Below are 16282 nucleotides of genomic sequence, written 5' to 3' on the forward strand. Positions count from 1 at the left end.
TATTGTTTTTTTCTCCTATAGCCTATATTAAATATTTCATATTTATAAAATAAAATTACCATTCATTTCCATTTTACATTAGGGACAATTTTTATCCAACAGAATGGCTGAATTAACATCTGCATAATAATAATAATAAAAATAAATAAATAAACAGCACAAGGTCTTGTAAAAACACTTTAAAAAAAAAATTTCGACACAATTTCGAGACAGTAAATTGCAGAGAAAATAGTAGACCTAGACTGTTCAGTCGATAGCTCTGTGGTCAATGCATTAACAATAGCCTCTCGGAGCTTCAAACGATCTGAGATCGAATCTCAGTGTAGCCGACAGTGTTTATGTTTTTCCGTTCTTGATGCTTAAATATGCATCTGTTTATTAAAGTCAATCATCTTGTTTAATTATCAATTGTAGCCTACATTACAACATAAATTTGCTACATTCCAGTTGAGCCACTGCAAAGACGACACATCTGATGAAGGAAGACTGTCAGCCGATCGCACCAGAAAATGAAGATGATGAAGCTCGTCTTTAATCTGCTCAATTATTTTTGTTGTGTGTGAATCATTCACGAGATTGAGATGACTGACAGTGATACCCGGCCATAGCAACAGAAGACATTTTTCAAAACAGATCGAACAAATCAGAAAAATTCTTTCAATACAGTATTGCTTTCAATTAAAAAATAAACAATGAAAATGTAAAAGAAAAAGAAAATTAATTAAGTTTGAAAACCCATCGCACATTTCAAGGTATGAATAAAGTGTCGGGACAGTTTTTTTATTTAAACAGGGTTGCATCGATAGAGTTTATTCCCTTTGTGATGCAAAATAAGAAACACAGAATCTTATTCTTGCAACATTTTACATTTCTATTGTCAAAGAAATTGCAGCTAAATTAAAACAGTACAAAACGAAAAAAGTTCAAAGCAACATAAATTAAGAACCGGCGTTTTTCTTTGCCTCTCTCGCGCTGGATATTTTTTTAGTAAGTTTGGTCTCCCTCACTGCGCGCGGCGCGGGTCTTTCTCGAAATTAAACATTTCAGCGTAAAAAAAACACCATACAGCTGATAATACTGTATATGTCGCTGTGTGTCATCCACACAAATCACGAAAGAAAAAACTGTAACAAATAGCTTTTGTTCCTTCAAAGATACAACATGCCTTGCTGAATTCACCTTACAATAAAACGAAGTGGGTCGCGAATTAAAGAGCTCTGTATCTGCTAAATTGAAATTGTGTGTAGAAAACCTTTAAATACAATCAATAAAACTACAATATATAATTTAATAAGATATAGGGCCTACTGTACATAGGCTATGGACTTTTGGAGATTTTGAGATTAATCCTTAAAAGAATTTTGCCTTTGCCTGCTCATCAGGCTGGCTCCGACACTCTCCATATGAAAGACGGAACATTAACACCTCTGTCCTGCACCCCCACGATAAAGCAACTATTGCCTTCTCCAAACCCCCCACAGGCTAGCTGAGTTTGCAAAACAAAACAAAGAGTTTGCCACTCGTCGTGGTGTGCCAAAACACTTAATTATTAACTTCAATATTTCATTCAAAACAATCTCAAAACGCTTTGTGACATTTTGAAAAGCCGTGGATGCATTACTGCCACTGGAACCATGAACGCAACAGAATACTGGTTCTGATTTTATTGTTTGTCGTTTAAACGTCATATATATATATATATATATATATATATATATATATATATATATATATATATATGTTTTAGAACTAGACAAATCTCTCTGCATCAACAATAGACTATAAAATGCATTAATAGGCTAATATAAAAATATCAGTAGTCCAAGTTAGTTCGGGATTCGAACCCGTGTCATCTAAATGATCGTAACGTAAGTTCAACCACTCGGCCACGATTCACTCGTTGCGACATGGCCTAACGTTCCAGTGTGTGTTCGCTCACACGAGCGAGAAGCGCTCTTCATTCAAAAGAACGCGCCGCCGCGTTTGTCGAACACTAATTCAACATGCCAGAATAAAACCTGGCTTTAGAACAATGCATAGCGCCACTCGTCGTGGTGTGCCAAAAAATTTACAATAATTTAGTTTCATTTATTTCAGTGTTAATGTTTGAGTTAAAAAAATCCTCTACAAATTAAATTAACACAAAGTCGGCTATAAGAATCCTTTATAGGCTACATAAAAAAGCAAAGGGCTTACAGTTTTAACATTTACGCTACTTTGCTTAAATTCGATACATTTATTTTCAGTAGGGCCTAATACATTTGTAGGGATGTAATTTCAGTATGCTTTACCTACCAACGCTATGTATTCAATTAAAGTTCCAAGAGGTCTGGTCTCTATATTTCCTTCCCAGCTGACACTAATATGCAAGTGCACAGCAAAAATTACAACTTGTGCTTGCTGCGAACGCAAGTAATTTAAGGTGTCTCAACTGTACACAGTCTACCCTACAGTGTGAATTCGTTACAAGGTTTCATTTAATTAAATTAATGTGCAGCAATTTGTACAAATAGAGTCTATAGGCCTACTATACTATTGTAGCCATTAAATAATCTCATTTAGTATCATATTTGTTAAAATATTATAATGTTATTTTTTTTCCATCTATGTTGAATATGAAAAGTGAACAGCACGAGTAAGATAGGATGCATTATATCGAGAGATGGATATGGAGTGGGTCAGACATGATTTTGACCACTTCATTAAGTTTTGTTTAGTAGAAAACCTTTCTTTAAAGTGAATTTCGTTTTCTATAAATTGTATCTTAATTTTAATCAATTTTTCATCATCCAATTGCCTGTATTGAATAAGTAAGAGAAGCAAATATAACAGACACTAATCATGGAGGCGCCCGTGCGGTCACTTGCATTGCACGTCAGCTGGAGCGCATCTCATCCTCCTAACTTAACGAAACTCAGCGTATGCCTCACACAGACATGATAAATACATCAAATACACAAAGCTTGAAATGTCTTCAAACGAAATAATTCAAAACGAAAAGAAAAAGGCTACTCTCTGATTATGTCTTTATGTGCATTTCTCTCTAGGTGCGTTCACTACAAATATGGCGATCGTCAACTTCATCTTTGCAGTCGACACTGTCAGAAAACACTAGTTTATTGATAAAAATCAATGCACGCATCACCGGATTTACAAATACACATCTTGCTTGTTGCACGCACACATATTATGTCGAAAAAAACGAAATATTATGTTGAAATAACATTATTATTAATAATACATCTTTTAGAATATTTGATTAAATGCTGATTGTTGCGCTTGTTCAATTTAATCAAATTAAAACTTTAATTGTGATAATTACAATAATTGAAAATTAAATATTTAGTAGCCAAGTTTTGCTAATTTATTATATAGGCTATTATATGCCTATTGCCTATATTAAGTAGGTCATATTAAGGCATATATTGAATTTTTTATAGCTGTTATGAGAAAAATAAATCTAACGAAATCTAAAATCTAAATCTAATAAATCTAAAACTAAATTCTAACGCCAATTCAACATGCCAGAATAAAACCTGATTTTTGAACAATGCGTAACGCCACTCGGCCTGGTGTGCCAAAACACTACATTTTAAACTTCAATGTTTAATTCAAAACAATCTCAAAACGCGTTGTGACATTTTTTTTAAGCAGTAGCCTAGCCTATATACATTAAGGGCATTGAAACTAGGATCTTAAAACGCGTTCCGCGTAATCTCTCAAAAATTATGCCACACTACTCCATGTATTTTTTTTTTTAAGGACTGCTTTTGAAATCACTATAAATTACTATGCAATTGTATCGCTCACGAGAGCTCTTCATTTATCTAATTCCTCAATAGAATAGTAAAAATATTCAGCGTCATTGCTCCTAATATCGTCTCTATTTTTAACTTTTGATTCTATTTTTTCAGTTCTAAAATTGATTCTATCTTTGGTTCTATTCTGTTGTAGCCTAATAGGCCTATTTATATATATGAAAAATATGCCTATTAGGCTTAGGGTTTTATATTTAACCCACTTACATTTTAAAATACGGCAATTGCTGCTGTTTTGCACAATGTCCCTTTGCGCCACCTGGCGGTCATTTCGGGAACGACTTTGAAATGCGGCTGGTTTATTTTCGCCGCGGTAATAGGCATTCTGGTTGTCCACCATCTGTAAACTAGAAGCCCAGGTAACACAGAACGTTCCCCTAACGTTCCCGTTTGGTTATTTTTTGGGGGAACCAAATAAGAACGTTCTGGGAACGTTCTCTATTGGTTGTTTTTTAGTAACCTAAAGAGAACGTTCCTAGAACGTTCCCTGCAGGTTATTTTGGGGCATTTTTTATAACCTAAAGAGAACGTTCCCAGAACGTTCCCTTCAGGTTATTTATTGGCATTTTTTTATAACCTAAAGAGAACGTTCCTAGAACGTTCCCTGCAGGTTATTTTGGGGCATTTTTTATAACCTAAAGAGAACGTTCCCAGAACGTTCCCTTCAGGTTATTTATTGGCATTTTTTTATAACCTAAAGAGAACGTTCCTAGAACGTTCCCTGCAGGTTATTTTGGGGCATTTTTTATAACCTAAAGAGAACGTTCCCAGAACGTTCCCTTCAGGTTATTTATTGGCATTTTTTTATAACCTAAAGAGAACGTTCCTAGAACGTTCCCTGCAGGTTATTTTGGGGCATTTTTTTATAACCTAAAGAGAACGTTCCCAGAACGTTCCCTGCTGGTTATTTTGGGGCATTTTTTATAACCTAAAGAGAACGTTCCCAGAACGTTCCCTTCAGGTTATTTATTGGCATTTTTTTATAACCTAAAGAGAACGTTCCTAGAACGTTCCCTGCAGGTTATTTTGGGGCATTTTTTATAACCTAAAGAGAACGTTCCCAGAACGTTCCCTGCTGGTTATTTATTGGCATTTGGTTGTAAGCATTTCTCTTGAAAAAACACTTTTTCCTTCATCTGATAATTGTAACATGAGTGTAATTGGTTGCAAGATGGTAGTACCACACCCTGGTCTAAAAGGCAAATCTCTTTGAAAGGTTTCTCAAAAGCAAACCAAAAACTGCATAATATGGTACAAGACGAGACATAAGAAAACCTGGTATGTTGTGTGTTGAAACAGCTGCACAACATGAGTAAGTGGCAAAAACACTTCTGTACTGGGGGGAAAGATACGCAGTCAGGTAGGACACTATTTAAATATGAAAGATTTTATGATTTTTACCATACAAACACATTTTTTGGGGGTCAGTCTTTTAGGAAAGACTAAACAAAATGACAATACAATTAAACATAAGGCTTTACAAGTTTTATTAAAACAGGAACAAATAGAGCAACAGAAAGTTTTGTTACAGCATTAAAAAAAAAAATAACTGGGCAAATAGTTTTAGGTGTTTTCCATGAAACAGAGTCATACATGTTTGGAGTGACATTAAGGAAAGTAAATGGTTGCACTATTCCTTTTTATATTTTTCCTTCACTTTTATAACTTTTTTTGTCACTTGTAATAAAAGATTAAATTGTATATGGGTTTATTATTTGCAGTTTCACCAAGAATTTTGTTCAGCACGTAGACATAGACCTACATAGTCGAAACATGATTAACTAGTAGCCAGTTAGTTTGGTTTTGCACTTTTCCATGGACACTCAGAAACGTTAATGTTTAACTAAACTCTGGTACTTGTTGTATTTCTTCTGCCTTTTGATAAAGAAAGTGTTAAGTAAAACCCCTTCTGCTCTTCCTTGTCAAATATCCTGTTTGTTGTGCACACATTTGCGTGTGTGTTGGACTGAGTTTGTATATGCAGCTTTTCTGTAGCTCAAATGGTAGAGCGTTTGTGTTTGCAACACGAAGGTCATGGGTTCGTTTCCCAGGGAAAGCAAGAACTGATAAGAATGTAAAAATGTGTACCTTGAAATGCAATGTAAGTCGCTTTGGATAAAAGCGTCTGCCAAATGCATAATGTAAATGTAAATGTATATGCCCCATTCAACTACGCCACTGCTGAATGCATATAGAGGAACAACTCTTGTGTCCTTCACCAGCTTTCACCCATCTGTGCCTTTCCTGTAATGCCGACACTTGGTCCTTTCAAACCAGCCAAATGAGGAAATCTTTAAATAGAAGAAAACCTGTAAAATAATGATAGGAGATTAAAATGAATACAATGAATAACATATTAATATTATCATCTACAGGTAAAAAAAACAGGGGCCTGTTCTTTATTCGTGGATTAAATTAGGATTAGTTATCAGTATTACTGTTGACGCTTTGAGATGATCCAGGATCGTTAGGTTTTTCGAAGTCAGCACAAAAAAAACAAGATTAGAATGCACATATTAAATACTGTAATAACTGTTATAAATTTGTTCTCAGGCCTTAAAGGGATAGTTCGCCCAAAAATGATATTTAGCCCATGATTTACTCACCCTCAAGCCGTTCGAGATGTATATGTCAATCTTTTTTCAGACGAACACATTTTCAGTTATTTTAGAAAATGTCTTTGAATGTCGCGTTCACGGAGATGGATGCTGGCGTATGACGTAGGACGTAGCGTAGGAAGCGTCGTGACGTAGAACGAACGTAGAGTTTTGTTTTGCTCTGCTCTCTGGCTGCGCTGTCACGTTCGTTCTACGTCACGACGCTTCCATCTCCATGAACACGCGCCGACCGCCACCGGAAGCCAGTTATTTTCGTTTATAAAGTTTTAAATATGTATATTTTTACGACAAAACCGCAGGGATTACCCTCGGAAGGCCTTCGTTTATCCCCCTGGAGCCAGATGGATTACTTTTGTGAAGGATGCATGCTCATTTGCGGACTTCAACGAGCTGGACCCCATTGCTTCACATTCTAACCACTGAAAGATCTAAGACATTTTCTAAAATAACTGAAAATGTGTTCGTCTGAAAAAAGATTGACATATACATCTCGAACGGCTTGAGGGTGAGTAAATCATGGCTTAAATATCTTTTTTGGGCGAACTATCCCTTTAAGAGATGTGAATTGCTTATTACAGTAGACTCTTGGCACTGAAAAAAAAAAGTGTAATACCTGTTTAAATACACAAATTTGTGAAAAATGTAAATAATTAGGAATCGTGTAACAATCATTTATACATATTGTTTATCTTTAAGACATTTCATATAATTTTGCCTGCTTGGCCATTTCCTTTTTTAACTATGATGTTGCTGTCTTGATGCCAATCGTTGCATTGCTGATCATGGTTTAAACGTTAGATAACATCAATACATCAATACAAATGCACACAGAAGGGCTTCAGATCTCAGGTTTCTGGGCGAGTGACATACCCAGAGATACCCAGAGATGGACAACATCACTCTACGCACCAATGCTGAAGTGACCAGATGTCAGAAGAATGAGGACATTCCAATGTCTCCATTTTTGAGCCTCCGACTGGACGAGAGCAGGTTACCATGGACTGGTAGACCAAACATACCTGGGTGTAATGAAAAAAATCAATTTAGCATATGATGTGTATTTTTCAGACCATTAATTAAAATTTAACAATTCCTTCTTAGAATTAAACAGTATAAGTGAGTACAACTGGGGTGCCCTTGCCCTTTACCCCCAATCTGTCCCAGGCCTCTCTCCTACTTTACGTATTCTAATTATCCAGGCCAGCACTCTTAAAGTTTATAAGCACATGAATTGAGTGAAGCCTGCTCCTATTCTCACTTAAATGTATGTACCTGCAAATATCCTGCTGCAATAAATAAATAAATAAAATAAAGTAAAAACCTGCAGGTTTCCTTTTTGTAAGGAAAACGGCTTCATTCACACCTAATTACATATGGATGCACCTTGCGCTTCTCTTACATGTTTGACTTACTTTCACAGATTTTCAACATTATAATGTATACCGACCTTGACCTCCTTTAACAGGGCCACCCACGTGCAAAACGCGTTTGACAGCTCTGGGGAAAACGCTCACAATCCCACAAATTATCATACTATGGTAAAACCATAAATTTCCACATATTATTCTAATTACATACTTACCTCTCAAACATTTGCACATCAAGAACACCAAACAGACTCCCGTCGCGCGCGCGTCCCGTCTATGGTCGCGTGTGGTTTCTTCTCTTTCAGCATTGGCTTATTGGCGACTCGCATATCGCCACCTATGGGTTGTTGAATATTATATTATGTTATGTATATTTTATGTATATTTTCCTATGATATTTTCCCATCCCTGTCCCTTCTTGGGTACACTGACTGCACAACTGACTAATTTTAATTAATTAATTAATTACATTTAATTTTAATTGTAAATCAATTTCGTTAATCTCGCCAATTTAGTTCATATTTTTATTTTCTAAAGTTAATATATGTAACTTAGATCTCTTTTATTTTATCTATTTGGACTCTAGCCTACTTTTATCACTTTTTGAGTAACGCAAGGTATCATGGTAGCATCATATAAATGTATATATATATATATATATATATATATACATATTAAATATAAATATTAAATAAATATAAATATAATCTTCTGTCACAATTGATATTCTTCGCGTGCCATGCCCGCGAAACCTGCCAGCGGGTATATAAGCAGGGGTGACCACCGCGCGCAGAACCCGGTTTTCATAGTGGACATCAACAGACATTGGACATTTTCATTACCAGCTTTTCTGAGGTAAAGTACTTTTTACTTAACCGATTTAGGTAGGCTACATTACTTTTAAAACATACGAGCCCACTACAAAGGTAAATTATACTTGAAACTTTGAAGAAAGTAAATAATAAAATCTAATCATAGCATACGTTACTATATTATTGGTAGGCCTATAGGGTAGCCAAATAAATAACTGCCGCCTTCACCTAATGAACATATAAACATTTTAAATTGTCATAAAATTGATTAACTGTCTTTTCCAGGAAATGTACCACAAATTTTCACATAAACAATGGTTTTCCGGGGTTTTTTTCCCTCACAATTAAATAGCTGCCGTTAAATCTGTGTGACGTCATTTGGGATAATAGAGCAAATCCGCTCAGATTGAAAGAAACTTTTTTTGTTTCATCAGTCATGTCTATTATGTTAACGTTTATTTCAGTCATGTCTGTGATGTTATATCGTTACTTTAAAATAAATAAATTATATCATTGTTAATAATAATATCGTTACTTTGTATGGAATTTTGGAAAGCGCGTTGTCTAACAGGCTTGGCTGCGAGTGCGTGAGCGTGAGCGCGTGAGTGCTGGCGCCGCGCGTGCACCTAAAGAGAGCGAGACATGTCTTGTAAAGATGTGAGATAAGATTTATAATGAAATCGGCCATCCGTCAGTTATTAATACCACTACATTTAATAATATTTAAATATGTAATATTAATATTGTTTTCTTGATAACAATTATTATGTTTAGATGCTATTAATATATTAATAAATCAAGAGCCTTTATTAGCTTTTGGAATGTATACCATGAAAATAATTATTCAGTAATGATATAATTTTCATTTATGGGTGAACTATCCATAATGTGAACTCAAATAGCTTATTTGTTCTTATTTTCAGATGTTATCATACAATTTATACATTTTAACCTTTTTATGATTTATAAAATAATTATTCTCTTCTCTCTTTTTCAGCTTCTTCGATTACTTGACAGAAGTACTTGTATTCTTCGATCTGCTTGTAAGTCATACATACAGTCATCCTACATCTCAGCTTTGCCCCATCTACCAGACTTTTGTTATAAGAACGTTCTCCAAAATATTCAGTGTTGGTTCTAGGAACGTGAAAAATGTCAAGTTTTCTTGACGGAATGTGTTTTAAAAGGTACAATGTTCCTCAAACATTCTTTCAACTTAATTTTGATTTAAAATTCAACATTATAGGAACGTTGATTTGTAAAATTCCAAGAACATAAAAATATCCAGTTTCTTTAATGTTACAAGAATGTTATTTAAAGGTTAGTGTTCCTGAAACATTCTTTCAATCATCTGTCTAAAGAGTAATAAGAACACAAAATACAACTTTATTCAGACACAGCCTTAGATAAACTGAAGATAAAAGACATTAACTCTCTCAAGATCTGATTAAACAACTCCACAAACAGCATTACCAGCTTCACTTATTACTAACCAGACTGACTTTATTTATTAACAAATATTCTGCATTCTGCAAAACAGCACATTTTCTATTTGCATTAGGTACACATATTATAAGGTGATGAAGTTCTATTCCACTCTTCAAGATTTTTTACAAAAAAGACTGCACAAAATAAGAGTACAAACTGGAATAAATAAATGCTCAACCTTACAATTATCCATATGGATTGCAGCTACTTGGATAATCTTTTGAAGGACTATGCAAAAAATCAGCCTTGCGGAGCACTTTAGGCCAAGATAAATAAATAATTTTTTCTAAACAAACTACATTTTTTTCTTAACCAGTTACTACTGGTGTATTTTAATACTTTAGGGTAGTTCACATTGGGGGCATAAATCAAGCCAAAGAGGAGAGTAACAACTGTGGCAAAGGTCTTGCACATTATCTGGCCCAATCTGCTCTTATAGTACTACAGAGAGGCACCTTATATTTGGGTTTGAGTGGATAGTGGCAACATCATCTTCAACGACAGTTAAGATCCTCATCTTCTCCCCTTGTGAATGTCTTCTGGCTCTGTGTCCTGCAGTAGAATATAAATCAGCATAAAATTAGGGTCATTTTTTATGAATTATGTTAGACCACAGAATGTTCCTAAAGGTCTGCTCAAGTAACTTCACTTGAAAAGTAAAGGTGGTCATGTTTTTAAGCATGTTCAAATTCAGCCATAGAACTAAAACTGATAAACGGAAAACATTTTCCAACTCCAAACATATCAGCATTGATGTGATTGCCTGTGGCACTCGTCCACAGCAGATTCCACGGCCATTCTGATTTAATGTTTTTTATTTTAGGTCACCCAAAATCATACATGTATTAATGTATTATACATTCTGTTCATCACCCAAAACTGGTCGTATTGCATCAGTGAAGATTGGTTTAAATCACTAGTCATTGCCATTGCTTTATTACTGTTTAACCTTATGATTGTGCATTGTATTGTTTTAACAGGTTAGATATCAGAGGGAATGTCTCCGGACAGTAATTTTCCATTGTCTTTGCTTTGGTAAAATAACAACTTGTTGAATTTGTGCTATCAGGTGAAGTCAAGAGAAAGTTTCAACTACGATTACCGGTATTTAATAAAGTAATTTTTAACCATGACTTTGTCTGTGATGATAAGTTTTGTATATCACACAAAACCTCTCTCTTAACAGCATCTGGTAAATAGGTGCAATGTATCAGGTGTGAGTGTATGCTGATGATCTTTTTACCAGGTAAGTCTTCAGGATGTTTCCAGACTGTGTCACTCATAAACAAAGGCAGACCTTTAAGAGTTGTAGACTTTCTTCGAGGAAGCACATTGGAGTTTCTGTGTCTGAAAGACAGAAAAACAAATACGGAACAAGTTATATACAAAGAGAAGCATGGGAATTACCTTGAAAAAGAGATGGCGCCATTCAGCCTTTAACCAGAGAGATATGATCACATGCAAAATAATTACTTGATGATCAAGTTGGTCTAGGAGGATCTTCATCTCATCTCCATATGCTCCACCACTTGCTCTGTACAACTAGATGTGTATTCATCTAAAAGAAAAAGGTGCTCTTCGGATTAGTTTGTGTGATCCTGTAATACTCAGCAGAGACCCTGAAAAACAAAAAAACATTGTTGAAACAGTAAGAATTAAGTGTAGACCAACACAAGTAAATTCAGTTCAGCTAATTAAAAGTAAACTCACCTGATCTTTTAAAAAAACAAAGGCCACTGTTTTAGCACATCCAAGGATCTTGTCACTGTATTGATGTTCTTTAGTCTAAAAAGGACAAATACAACAGAACAAAGATACATAATTTTATTAAACAAAACAACAACCTAAAAAATCAGTTATAGTAGGTTAATTTAACATGTAGTAGAAATAATACAGAAATTGAATAATCAAATGTGAAAAAGAATCAATGAGTAGTTTTCACTGTATTAATTAAATATTACAAATATAAAGATACAAAAGTTATTATAAGAGCAGTGAGCGATTTTGTCTTTTGTTAATTGTTTAACATTAAGGATTTAGCCTAATATTTGTTTAAGGATACACAATATTTTTAATCTATTCACTTTAAAACATATCGCACACATACTACCCATTCTATTACTACCCATTTTATTACTTAATATGCAAAGCTAACATACATATTTTTAACATAACACATTAGTTGTGCACATATAGGCCTATATTATTATACATTTTTTCCTCTAAATTGTATTGTATTGTATTTAATTATATTGCACTACTGTAGAATGCCTAAGCATACATAAATTGTAACTAAAATTTGTATACGTGACAAATAAACTTGGAAATTGAAATTAAATTAAACGGACTGCGGTCACTTTAAGAGCTCATGGATCTAATACTGAAACATCTAGGACCCTCAGACATTTTGAAAAAACCCGGTGAGAACCATAGACAGTAGCCTATATGGTGAGAACGGCGAGCTTCAATGAATGGCTGAAACCGTAGCTCACCACACATATACACCTGAAAGTGCGCATGCGCAGAAAGCGAAAACTACCTAGACACGTACGACGGCCTTACGTAAACTATTATCACCAGAATGATTGACAATTAGGAGGACCAATAATAGTCTTCATGATCCACCCGGAAAAAGAAAATCCTCCACTATACCTTGCAATTTTTATTGACATAATTGTATGTGTATTTCACTATTAAATCGCAATACGCCATGAAAGATAGCTGAATTCGCACTCAGATTCTGTCCGAGAGAAGCAGCTTTCTGCCTCTCAATCAGCGCAAGCACCGCATTTTAGTCTTTATTCACGACTTACTGAGCTTAACATTTTTAACATCTTTTAAACACCATGCACGTCCTTGTCCTTCTTTTATCATTCCTCACTCTAGTCTGGGTAGCAATAATGATCTCTAAATAGAAACTTATCGTCACCACGAAATATATCTTTTAACATAATACTATATTTTATCAACATATGTGTGCAATTTACAGCCTTTTTTCATTCATAAAACTTACCGCAATCATATGAAATCCAGTCCCTTCTTCGAGGTTGAAGGAGTTACTAACGTAACCTCGGTTCTCTCTAGATGAGGGAACGAGTGTAGCTTCGAGTGTAACAAATCCCTTTTCTTGAGAATACTGAAGCCATAAAATTATCCTTAATTTTGTGTTAATTTAAAACGCATTTGCTGCATAGAGCAGACCTAGGCGAAGCCATAGACAGTATAAGAAATGGACAGAGTCATCTCATTGAAACTCAGTTGAGACAAGTGAAGCCCGTTTTCAGCGATTTTTTAGGACTTCCGTTCCTGACGCGCAGACTCAAACTGAGCTTGACGACGTAGATGTGACGTGAGCAACCCGTCTGTCTTCTAGTGGCTGTGGCATGAGAAATCTGAATCATTCCCTTCCGAATCTTGCAGAGACGGAGAGTGTGAGTAGGAGGTGTCCATGAGCTAGGAGCAGGAGAAACTTTTGCTAGGTATTCTGATTAATTATTTTGTCATTTTGCCTCCACGTCCCCCCGATTGCCCGCGAGCTTCTCCTCCCGTCAATACGGTAATCTCTCTACTGTGCGACAGAGAGTCGCGTGGTTATGACGCAATCGTTAGCCTATTTTTACAAAAACTGCTTCTACGGGGCCATAACGTAAGATACAAGGTAATGGAGCATTTTATACATTGTCGTGTTTCTTTAGAAATAAATAATGGACAAATGGAGTCTTTAAACGCCTCAGATGTAAAGTTATTCGCTGTCAAAGTGACGCCAAAATGAATGGGAGTCAATGGGATGCTAACAGCAGGTGAAGTTCTGCTACAAGATGGTGGCACGCGGCCGGCTTCAACTTCCGGTCGACTTCCTTCCCGCTTGGGCGAAGCAGCTGCTGCAACCTATCGAGAGGCTGCTTGTGACGTGAGAGGGCGTGGAAGATGGCGGAGAGAGCAGACGCTTTGTGAATAGCTCAGAGTAGCAAAGCCTTGAAAGTCAACAGAATGAACGTTTAACTCTACAAAACCCTGAAATATAAGATGTAACATTATAGAGAACTTATTTTAATAATTCAGAAACGTGTGAGTGACCCGGAGCACCTCCTGGAATACGATATTGCAAACCATAACATGGCTAGCACAAAAGCTAATGCTAAATTGAAGGCTCTCCAAGAACACGACTATGGCGGCCCGGAAAGAATGGAAACTAACACCAGAGGTACTAAAAACTCCTTAGCATCTCCTTCTAAACCACCAGCACCACAGAAAAAGTCAAAACCCGACGACGTTGTGACTGCTGGAGCCCATGCTGAGGACGCCTCTAACGCTGCGATCCTGGCTGCTATCGGTACTCTTCAAAACATGATGCAGGACTTCAAAGCGGAGCTAAAGCAGAACACGCTGACCATAGCCAACATCGCGAAAGCGGTAGAGTTTAACTCTTCCGAGATCAAAGTTTGTAAAGAACAGTGCCAAAAGCTGCACATCGAGGTGAAACAATTGAAAGAGGATAACACAGATCTGGGGAAAAGAGCTGCAGAAGTGGAGAAAAGAGCTGTAGAGTTGGAGCGTTATAAAAGAAGGTGGAACCTGCGGGTAAATGGTTTACAGGAGGGAAAAGACGAAAACACACGACAAATCGTCTCTGATATCATCGGAAAGATTGTGCCACACTGGAAGGAGAAGATGGATTTCATCCTGGATTCGGTGCACCGACTGGGGCCGAGTAACACCAACCGCCCTCGTCAGATCATCATGCAGTTCACAGGACGCCACTTCAGGGACGAACTTTGGCGGATCACCAAACTTCACCCCGTCTGCAAGGATCTCAACATCCGCTTCGCAGAAGACCTCACCAAGGAAGACAGAGAGGCACGGAGGGCTGTGTGGCCGAAAGTGGAACAAGCAAGGAAGGCAGGTCTAAAGACAGTGTTCCGGGGCCCTCATGCCTTCATTAATGGTCAACGAGTTTCACCATAGATAACACTATCCAGGGTTTTTGAATCCCGAGAACAAGTGAGTTTGAATGAAAACGTATATTCTCTGGGTTTTGCTACTATTATATATTTCTGATAGGAAACTTCTACTGCTGCTTTAAGTTCAGCAATCCGTTGGTGTTGATTGTTTATTAAATTTTTTTATTTTTTATTTATTTATTTATTTATTTTTGTATTATTTTGATATATCCGTTGTTGTTCCATGTTCAGTTTAAAGAGTAACATTTCTCTAATTTCTGTTAATGCAAGGGGTTTAAGAGACATGACAAAAAGGAAAAGTATTTTTTTATTTTGTAAAGGGAAGAAGTCAAATATAATTTTTTTGCAGGAAACCCATTCTAAGGTTGATGATGTTATATTTTGGTCTAAACAATGGGGAGAGGAAGTTTACTTTAGCCACGGCACTTCAAGATCAGCAGGTGTCGCCATCCTCCTAAATAACTTCAAAGGTCATATTGTGTCCCATATGGCAGATGAATTTGGTCACTGGCTGATTCTTATCATAAACATAGATGGTCTAAAATTCATCTTAGTCAACATTTATGGATATAATATTAGTAGAGAAAATCGAAACCTACTTGAACAAATTAGTTTACATTTAGACAACCTCAAATTAACACACTCAACTGATAACATCATCATTGGTGGCGACCTAAACCTAGTTCATGATGATTTTTTTGATAAATATCCTAGCAGATACTCTGCAAGTCATCCAAACACCATATTCACATGCTTTTGCGAAAAACAAAATTTGGTTGATACCTGGAGACACTTAAATCCAGAAATAACTAAATACTCCTGGTTTAGCTCAAGCCACAATTATAAATCCAGAATAGATCACTGGTTAATTGCAAATCATTTGCTAGTTTATAATATTAGCTCTGATATTTCTGCTGCACCTCTAACAGATCATAGTGTTATTCTACTACAGATCAAACCCAATGACAACAAGGTCCACTCACACACATATTGGAAGTTCAATTCCAGTCTGCTCAAAAATAATGACTACTGCCAAAAAATCAAATTATTAATTAAAAAATATGCCAATTCTGAGGAACTATCAACTGCTACCAAAAAGTGGGAATTCCTAAAATATAAAATACGCCAATTCACCATCTCATTCAGCAAAACAATTAAAAAAGATTGTGAAAAACAAGAAGTAGACATTATTAATCAGTTAAATATGTACTGCAATAG

The 16282-nt window shown here is 35.9% G+C and overlaps 2 long non-coding RNA genes across 2 annotated transcripts; both read right to left on the reverse strand.

Moving 5' to 3' along the window:
* Positions 1-1687: 1687 nt before the first annotated feature.
* LOC309490616 lies at positions 1688-4157 on the reverse strand. The gene is made up of 2 exons (XR_014202768.1): positions 2433-4157; positions 1688-2122 (listed from the first exon to the last, which is right to left on the reverse strand). It is a non-coding gene; the product is annotated as an uncharacterized lncRNA (long non-coding RNA).
* Positions 4158-5288: 1131 nt separating this feature from the next.
* On the reverse strand, positions 5289-13309 carry LOC309490588. The gene is made up of 8 exons (XR_014202724.1): positions 13117-13309; positions 11814-11888; positions 11577-11722; positions 11347-11450; positions 10559-10655; positions 8019-8140; positions 7346-7455; positions 5289-6127 (listed from the first exon to the last, which is right to left on the reverse strand). It is a non-coding gene; the product is annotated as an uncharacterized lncRNA (long non-coding RNA).
* Between the last annotated feature and the right edge of the window lie 2973 nt (positions 13310-16282).

The sequence above is a fragment of the Leuciscus leuciscus genome, assembly GCF_965113295.1.
Source record: "Leuciscus leuciscus genome assembly, chromosome: 25".
NCBI classification, from domain to species: Eukaryota; Metazoa; Chordata; class Actinopteri; order Cypriniformes; family Leuciscidae; genus Leuciscus; species Leuciscus leuciscus.